Below are 8,713 nucleotides of genomic sequence, written 5' to 3' on the forward strand. Positions count from 1 at the left end.
ATTGTCAGCTTGGCATGATCTAGAATCGCCCATGAGGCCAATCTCTGGAGACACTTCTGAGATGATCCAGATCAGCGGTTCTTAACCTTACTAATGCTGCAACCCTTCGATACAGTTCCTCGTGTGTAGTGACCCCAATCACAATACTATTTTGCTGCTATTTCCTAACTATAACTTGTTACTGTTATAAATCATAATGTAAATACCAAATATTCAGGAGATCCGATATTTTACTCCTGTGAAAGGATCCTTTAACCCCCAAAGGGGTCACGACCCACAGGCTGAGAACAGTTGATCCTGCAAGGGATTTTCTTCACCATGTTAACTGAAGTGGGAAGACCCATCTTGTAATTGGGTGGATCCTTCTGGGAGCGAGGGTCAGGGGATGGTTATGGAGGCCAAAGAACAGCTTTTCCTTTTGGACTCCTGGTGGCTTATATCTTACTGAGAAGTTCATCTGCCCTGCTCTTGAGTTTTATCTAGTCAGAGTCAGCTGGGGGCAGGGACCCTCGGTGTCTTACATGTAGAATCTCAAGCAATTTTGGGAAACCAATTAACATAATACAAGCATTAAAGCAAATTGTCATCCCTCAGTGACATCAGAATCTATCTTCTTCAGCCTCCCGATGTGGTAAAGGAATCCTCCAGGCTCAGACATGCAGCATCACGGACTGAGCAGCTACCATTTTCTGACCATATTGTATGAGCTTATCGAACAAATCCTCCTTTAATATATAGTCTTCCCGTGGGTTCCAGTCCCCTACAGAACCTTGAGGAATACCAAGGCTGTTCTTGAAGCTTAGTCTAAGAGTGTCCAAAGTGGGATAGAGTAGGCTCTGTGGCAAAGGGCAGAAAGATAGAACAAGCTCTCTGATGTGAAAGGCAAGTCCTACAAAATGAGTCTGAGCCTGCACAGGGAATTCTAGAATGCTCTGATTGGTAGTGTGAATGAGAACTTGTGATAAAGTATAGTGATCAAAACAACAATCTGTGAGTGTCAGACATGAGGCTTCAGGAGGAAACAGTGTCTCCGAGGGCCTGCTACTGCCTGGCAGCGTGGGAATAACAGCTGAAATCCCACAACTAACCCTGCAGCCTCTCTCTGCCCCTCCCAGTGCTACTGCCTTGCAGGCAGAGAAGTGGCAAATCTCAGTAGATTACTGAGTTCTACCCAGAGTTTGAGCCTACAAACCAAACAAAACCACAAGGCCACTTGTAGCCTCTGAGTTTATTTTAGTCCCCTGACTTTGGGTATGTATGTATATTGTGTATGTATGTTCTCTCTGTGTCTTCTGGAGTAGGAATTGATTAAGCAATGCAGAAAGTGCCTAAATTCACAATGAGGGGAAATAAGGACGCAACAGACACTTCACAAAAGACAGAACAGAGGAAGCTTAATGTGCAGTTCCAGTGAACTGACCCCAAACGGTCTACATTTATCTTAGTATGTAAGCATGGTGACTTAAGTCAAACCACACCCTTTTCATGCTTTAACAACTCTGAACTCAGGATGCTTCTTAGATTGCTGGGGAACATTTGTGACATATTCAGTTCTGCCTAGACATGTAACTCATTGCAAAACTACCAGCATCACCGTACCTCACAGAGACTCCTGGAGTACGTTTCAGGCAGCCTCACTTCGGTCTGCTCCCCGCCATTTTCTCCTGCATCTCTCCCCTTTTGGAACGTCTGAAGGTGTAGGTTTGGCTGGCCATGACAGCATGTGCACCACTAATTCAGTTTGCCTGGAGTGTACTTCCCTCCAATTTCAGTAAGATGATATCATTCCTCTTCCCACTCAAATCTCAGCCAAAGTATGCCGCATTAAACACCCACACAAATAAAATAGTTTCCTGCCATTATGAATTCACATTTACACACACTATCAGCATTTTCCTCATTAGTTTGCTTATTGATTAATCAACTGATCAATTGATTATCTCCTCTCCCCTGATTATAAGGTCCTGACTGAATCTGGATTCCTGACACACTCATAGTAGATGTTCAGCGAGTATGTGGAAAGAATGAATGTGTGACAACTGTACTTTAATCCTGCAATATATAACGTTGAGATTACCAAGACAAGATTTACCCAAAATATTTCATTTCATTGAGTGAAAAAACAAGAAAGAGTAAATACTTGCTGGATAGCCCTGCCTGGTGTAGTTGTCATAAGACCCCATAGTGGCCTTACCTTAGGAGCGCAACCCACAGAGCACAGATTGACAAAGTGATCGCTGCAATAACAAGAGGTTTTTTAATCCACGTACATGGGGTTGCTCATCTACGCATGGAGAGGCAACCTCGAACCCAAAAAGCACACAACTTTTATTCGTTACAGAAGGCAGACTTCAGCAACAGGGTTAGCTGGCCTTTTCTCATCGGTGGTACATAGGACAAAGGATCTGGTCAGGTATTGACTGGCCTGCTCAAGGGACTGTTCTTGGCTCAGTTGGTCACTTTCCTTGTCCAGCCCTACACCTGGCCTTGGAGAATCACTGGGAAAGGGCTAAGTTGGCACGTCCCTTAGAGAGGGGGTGAACTGAGTGGTCAGGCAGGGTCAGGATGACATCTTTCAGTTGTTCTCGGAATTTACTACGGGGAGGGGTAGGGGGTCTTTCCAAGAACAGTTGTTTTTCTTTGTTTTGCCTTCATTAGCTTAGTCAGAATCTTGATCACCAAAACTTTATCATATCACTGGGCATCCTGATGTCAGATGTATCTCTCAGAAAGGTCATGTTTGTCATAGGCATCCTGACCACCAGATGTATTTCTCAAAACCTTGCTTTTATAAATTTGTTTCTCATGTCTATGAAACTTTATTTCTTCATAGTGTGCTATGCTAGATCTCAGTGTTGGAAGCCCACCCCCAACTCTAGTTTTTTGTTTTTGGTTTTTTTTTTTTTTGTTTTTTTGTTTTTTCTGGAGCTGGGGACCGATCCCAGGGCCTTGCGCTTCCTAGGCAAGCGCTCTACCACTGAGCTAAATCCCCAACCCCATCTCTAGTTTTAAGACCCTAAATTGGTTTGTTAAACCCTGCTCTGCTTCATAAATCAAGAATAGAATGAGCAAAGCACCTGCATATTTATTCTGACTGTGTGTGTGTGTGTGTGTGTGTGTGTGTGTGTGAGAGAGAGAGAGAGAGAGAGAGAGAGAGAGAGAGAGAGAGAGAGAGGGAAAACCTATGAACAATGTCTTAAAGTCAGAGGACAGCCAGCAGGAATCATTTCAGTTGTGCAGCAAGCACCTTCAGCTTCCAGGTCCCCCACCAGCTCACCACATACTTTGTTTTGTTTCTTAGCATGAATAAATACATCTTTGCTGAGGGAATGACTTAATCATCTCACCAATCAGGACAGGAGAAGGAGCGTGATTCCAAACAATCTGATGGACGAATCCCCTTGGGATGCAGATTCCAGTCAACAGCAGGGTAAAGGTCTAAGACGTTCTAATCTTTTCTCTCATGTTGTGGATCTCACAAATTTATGTCATTGGTACAAACAATGTCCTTAAATTCACCTATCATAACCTGTCAGTCACTGGGCAAATGGCTTCCCAGTGCCCCTTTCCATCCCGAAACTCTGTATTGCAAACCTGCTTAACCGAACTACAAGAGCAGTTTGATAAAACCGAGCATCTTACAGACAAGGGAGCCCATTTAGCATAGAGCTCCCAACATGGATACTATGGTGTCTCTCTTACTGAGAAAGAAGCTGAGCTTGAAGTGAAGATACTCTGGAGGTGGGAACAGCAGGGCGTCCTTGGTGTCACAAGTCTCTATTTTTTGGTATTCAAACCCCAGATGGTACTTTTTTCAGCAGGGCCTCATTGTTCACACATCTTACTTAAAATGAGAGCAAGACAGACTTCCTTCACTGAGTAATGCCAATTTACTTAAAACCAGAGAATAAAAAAAAAAAATCTTCCTTTACTTTCTAAGCTCACCAAATGTCTGGCTGGTGTGCATACCATCTAAGCATTTGTTCATCTAACTCTTTGCTCTTTTCAGTGTTCCGCTGTATAGTTGTATATTCTCTCTGTGGAGGTGAAATGTTGCCTCTAAGCCCCCAGAAAGTGCCAACTCAGGATAAAGAGGGGGAGGTCATACGCTACTGCTACTTCAGAGAGCTCATCAACAGAAAGGCATACAGTAATCCTCGCCCAGTTTCTCATCCATAGAACAGAGTTTCCCGCATAGATAAAGAAGCGGACTGGAGAAAGTCAGCAGAGGAGTTCCCACAGAGACAGACCATCTGGAGGAAAGAGGTTGCTAATTGAAGTCAGGAGTGGGTGAGAGAAAGACAGTGGTGTAGTGGATGCATGGGAAGTAATGAACCCCTGCAAGGTTGGGTGAGAGGATAATGCTGACCGGCTACTGAAACACAGAGATGCTGAGACAGGAAGAGTAAGTGTGGGTGGGGCTGAGAGAGAGAGACAGAGAGAGACAGAGACAGAGACAGAGACAGAGAAAGCGTGGGCGGGCAGACTTCAGGGACCAAACAGGGCAGGAATTGATAAGGTCACTGTGGGTGAATAGCATTTTGGAACTACTGTGCACAAACTCATTCCTTGTGTTGCTACAAGATCCAGACCCAAAGAAAGAAAGGGCTGAGGAGATGGTTCATTTGATACCTGGGGTTGATCCCCAGCGCCATCTAAAAGCCGGTGTGCCTGAGACCTCAGTGCAAAAAGGGCAGAGACAAGATGATCCCTAGGGCTTGCTGGCCAGATAGTGTAATCAAATCAGCAAGCTCCAGGTTCATGAGAGACTTTATCTCAAAAATAAAAATAGGACGGAGTTAGATTGAGGAAGACACCTGATAGCAACCTCTGGCTTCCACATGCTTGTGTACATACACACAGAAACCATGTGCACACACAGGCAAATAACCCATGTAGGGAGTAGCATCATGTAGAGTGAGTGGGATCAGAGACAAGCCCACTCAGACCTTTTCTCTTCCTTAGAATTGGTCTACTCTGTTCGTATAACCCGTACCTTTGTGTTTTCCAACTGTCGTACTTTTAAACAAACTCTCAAAAGTCAGTAAATAAATGAGCTGGCTCTGTGGCACCACGCTGATCTGCCCTGCAGGCAGGGATTTCTGGGAAAGAGAAAAGCTTAATGAATTCACGTCTGCTTTTAAAACAAAGCCCCAAGAGAGACGGATCATATCAGAGAATTTGATAATTTTAGTTTAGTGCGGTCAGTATGGAACTATTTGTGGTCAAGTACACTCTGTAGAAACAAACAATCTCCGCCCCCCCCTCACACCCCCGCCCCCCCACCTCCCCCCCACCCCCGCTGCTAAAGATCAATACACTTGAGCTTCTGGTTCCTTGAAGAAAAACGTGGACCCCTAGTGGCTGAGAAGAGGCAGGCTTTTCCTGCTGAGAAGAGCGCCACCTGCTGGCCATTGACCGTGGGACTTGCTGAAGTTTTCCTTCAAAGGCAAGTAGAATTTTTTAAAAAATAATTTTTATTTAAATTTAAAACTAAAAATAAAACAACAGTGTGTTTAAAACCAGAGACTAGCCAATGATACATAATGGCAACAGTCTGTTCTTCTCTTCCCCACAAGTCCTTGTTTCTGGAGGTAAATCGTTCCTACCTCCTCAGACTGTTCTCTTGTATCATTTGGAAAGGGCTTACTCTGCTTTTGATCAATCACTGGTAGGCTTTTTCACTAAAGAACTCCTCAGTATGAATAAAATATCTTTTCTCTTGGCCACTCAGGGTCCCCAGAGACAAGCTCATCACTCTGTGGCAGCAGGCAGCTGTCCCCTCAGGATTATAAAAGAGGTTTGGAATGTCCCAAAGTAATCTTTTTTTAACTAACTCTATATCAGCATACCAAGTAACAGGTTTCAGCATGACCTCTTCATGCATGCGCATCTCCTCACTCCTCTCTCCTGATGTCCTCCTTCCCCACCCCACTCCCAGAATCAGGATCCTTTCTTCTTCCTGTTGGTCCCCTTCTATCTTGTTTGACAGGTCTGTCACCCACTCGACTTCCCACCTTTCCTTAAACACACATAGATGGTTACCTGCATACACACATAAACATGGACTTTTGCAGTTAGGTTCTGAATGTGGGAGAGCAGAAGCTGTTTGTCTTCTGTCAGGCTGGCTTAGTTTGCTCAACCTTTTTCTTGCAAGTGTCGTGATATCTTTGTTCTTTAGAGTTGCATAAAATTCCTCTGTGTGTCTTTACTACATCTTCTACAGCAACCGCACCGTCATCTGTAGAGTGTAGTCTACATGCAGGTGAGGGCAGGCACAAGGTAAGGCGAGAGCCGTGACTGGGCAGTGGGGAAGGAAGGCGGGCTGAGAATTTTAGAGACAGTACAGAAACAGAGGAAGGGAGGAAGACGGAGGAAGAGAAAGATGACCCAGATCCCATGTGGCTTTAAATAGCTACAGGTAGCTATGAATCTCTGATAAGGGATGGATAATTACAGGACAATTTGTCTTATCTGAATGGGCAGTTTATATCAATTTCAGTTGACTCTGAGTTCATTGTGTGGATGTTTTATGGGTTGATAATTTACTAATATAAATCTGGTTGATAAATTACAAGCCTCTAGAATTTTGATTTTACCGGGTTATGAGGATTTGGGACAGTTAACTTCAGGGGGCAGATGGCTGGGAATGTGAGCAGAATCTGCAGCAGGAGAGCCTCGAGATGGGTGGTTCCTGTATGGGGCTAGCCACGCTGGTGGCAAGACCGCTGGGGCCAGAGAGTAGCTGGTGTTAGTATGGGATAGTGCTCTTCTTTTAAAAATTTCACGAAACAGTCATCTAGACCGAAGCAGAAAAGGCCTACAACAAATTCAATCTGCCTTCATAATAAAGTCCTCAGGAAACTAGCAACAGAGTGCCCATAACTCAGCACAATAATATATATATTATTATATATTATATATTATATATTATATATTATATATATACATATATATATATATAACATCCATAGTCAACATTATAGTAAATGGGGAGAAAACTGAGAACTTTTCTGCTAAAATTGAGAACAATTCAATGATTCTCACTTTCTCTGCTCTTATTCAACATAAAGAGCAAAGTCTTACTTAGAATGAAAGGAAGAAATAAAAGATTAAAAAGAAATCAAATTATCCTTCTTTGCAGATGACATGATCCCATGGCTAAACATTTAAGTATTCTTCTGCCAGAAGACTCTTAACTCTGATAAATGCCCTCATCTTTAAACTAGTAGAACACAAAACCAATACATAAAAACCACTAAGTAGCTTTTCTATATAACAATAATGAACTCTGAGATAAAAACAATCAGGAAAACTCCCTTTCTTAGTAGCTTCCATAAATAATAAACCACCTAGTAATAGCCTTCTATGATGAAAACTTCACAACACTGACGAAAGACATCGAAACTACCAGAAGATGGAGAGACTTCCAGGCCCATGGACAAGGATACTTAATGTTGTGGAAATGCTGGAAGCAAGCTACAGACAGCAAACTACTGAAAGCAATCAGTGTAATCTCCATTAAAATTCTAGCGACATTCTTCTCAGACCTAGAAAAAACAACCTGGCATTCACAGGGAAACACAGAAGTTCTGAATACCCAAAGCATCCCTACGGAGAGAGGAATGTTATAGGTTCCACAAACCTGGTCTCAGATTTTATCATGAAGCCAAAGCAGCAAAAACAGTATGGTGCTGGCACCAAAACGGTCCCATAAACAAATGGAGCAGACTCGACACCCCAGAAACAACCAGTCAGCTAATTCCTGATCAACACCTCAGGGATGTGTTATCCCTGGCCGCTTGCTGCCTCACTCTTTGCTGCCTGGTCTGGCCTGAATGGCGGGAGCCTGTCCACCATTCCTTCCTCTAAACTCAAGATCTGCTGTCAGTCTTTCTTTCCTTAAGGTGTTCCTGTCAGACATTCTTCCACAGTGACATAGCACATGGGTCGAGAACAATGTGTTATTCAGTAACCTCTCTCACTGGCAATTGTGAGAGATTGTGTTAATTTTTTGGCCACACTTTAGTCGTGTCCTTTTGGCCCTGATGTCTCCATTAGGCCTTTGACTTAGTGTGCTAAGTCCAGCCTCTAAAAAGAACTTCACTAGACCAGTTTTGAAGATCTACCCACCATCCGCTTGTATCTAGTTAAACTCCCCTCACCATGGTTAATATGCAGTTTCCTCTACTCTACCTCAGATTCCCATACCTAGGCCAACAACCTCTTCATAGCTTCCTCACTTGCCTGGTTATAACTCTCCACTTGAATTCAATCTCTTTGACACTGCTGCAATAGTCTTGAGCAAAACCTGTCTTTCTATTTTTAACAAGTCCTGAAAAATAGTCTTCCCAGAATAGTGCCCCGGGAATTATTTCTTTTGTAAAGTTCAGTAGCCCTTTAAAAAATGATGACTGGAAATAGAGTTTTAAAGCAGAAAAGACCAAGTGCCTAAAGGGTGATTACTTCTTTTTGTTCAAAATGAGCTCTACCGTACCATGTAGGAAATGAGCTTACCCTGAGAAGAGAAATCTATGAATCTTGAGATGAGAATCAATCTTTTTGCAGGTAAAGGAGAATTTACATGAGCGATTTACATATTGCCCATGGCATCTTTGCACTCTAATGGCAGAGTTGAGTGAGTGCAGTGATGGCTGAACCGTTGGCCCCAGAAGCACCAAGGACTTAGCACCAGGCCATTTGTATAAGAAAC

The sequence above is a fragment of the Rattus norvegicus genome, chromosome 16 (assembly GCF_021556685.1).
Source record: "Rattus norvegicus strain SHRSP/BbbUtx chromosome 16, alternate assembly SHRSP_T2T, whole genome shotgun sequence".
NCBI classification, from domain to species: domain Eukaryota; kingdom Metazoa; phylum Chordata; class Mammalia; order Rodentia; family Muridae; genus Rattus; species Rattus norvegicus.